Source organism: Elephantulus edwardii, unplaced genomic scaffold (genome assembly GCF_000299155.1).
Source record: "Elephantulus edwardii isolate Elephantulus edwardi_28Jun2011 unplaced genomic scaffold, EleEdw1.0 scaffold00133, whole genome shotgun sequence".
NCBI lineage: Eukaryota > Metazoa > Chordata > Mammalia > Macroscelidea > Macroscelididae > Elephantulus > Elephantulus edwardii.
Genome location: NW_006399883.1, coordinates 4,877,434 through 4,878,561, shown reverse-complemented (window position 1 = coordinate 4,878,561; position 1,128 = coordinate 4,877,434).

Sequence of the window (1,128 nt, the reverse complement as noted above, 5' to 3'; positions counted from 1 at the left end):
CCCACTGGACCCTCATTATTTCCTTCACCTGCTCCCCCCACCGACCAAACTGTGCAGCTCTGCAACTGCACCCTGGCCCATCCTCACCCTTCTGCCCCCAACCCTCACCTCCTTGTACCCCGAATATGTTTTTCCCAATAAAAAAAATATTTTAAAAAAAAAGCTCCTGTTCTCCAAAGCAGCAAAAAAAAAAAAAAGGTTAACTTTATGTTAAGTGAATTTTGCATAAATTTTATATAATTGAAACTCACACACACCGCTGGTGGGAATGTAAAATGGTGCAACAACTGTGGGTAACAGTTTGGCACTTCCTTAGAAAGTTGGGAACAAAATAAAATTTGACCCAGTAATACCATTACTATCAATAAATCCCGAAGAAATACGAGCTGCAAAACAAACTGATATACTCACATCTACGTTTACCCAGCATTATTTATTGTAGGAAAGAGCTGGAAACAAACCAAGTGTCCATCAATGAATGGACAATTAAAGAAGCCACCGGGACATTCATAGAATGGAGTACTATGCATCATTAATACACCATCAAGTATTTGTGAAATGCCTTGTGGAAGGAAGGCTTGCAGGTGGGGGGTGAGCGTGGGAAAGAATTTGTCAAACAGTGCACAGCAGGGATGAATCTAGAACAACTATTCTGAAGGACATAAATCAGATGCAAAAGAACAGTATAAGACCACTGACATAAAAAGTTAAAGAAAGGTTTCTACACCCACAGAGTCAATCTTGAAAGGTTAACAGGGATGAGAATGGAGACAGAGGGCATAAACGTTAATAAGTTGGTGAAGGGGAGGGCAATACACAATAAGGGTTTGATTAGACATTGTAATGAATGAATTACATTAACCAACTGTCTTATAAAACAAAACATGCATGACTGACTGAAAAAAACAGTATGATTTGAATATTTTCCTCAAACAAATTTAAAAGAAAAAATATGGATCACAGCAGGGATAAAGAGGGGGTTAAAAAGAGAAGAAAAAGGGAACTGAGGAAAACTACCAAATGTAGAAAGGTGATCTCTAAGTTCTTTGTTCTTTTACGCCTCCTCCAAATTTTCTATTATGAGAATACATGCTTTTTGATCTAACCTCACTCTCACTGGGTTTCCAA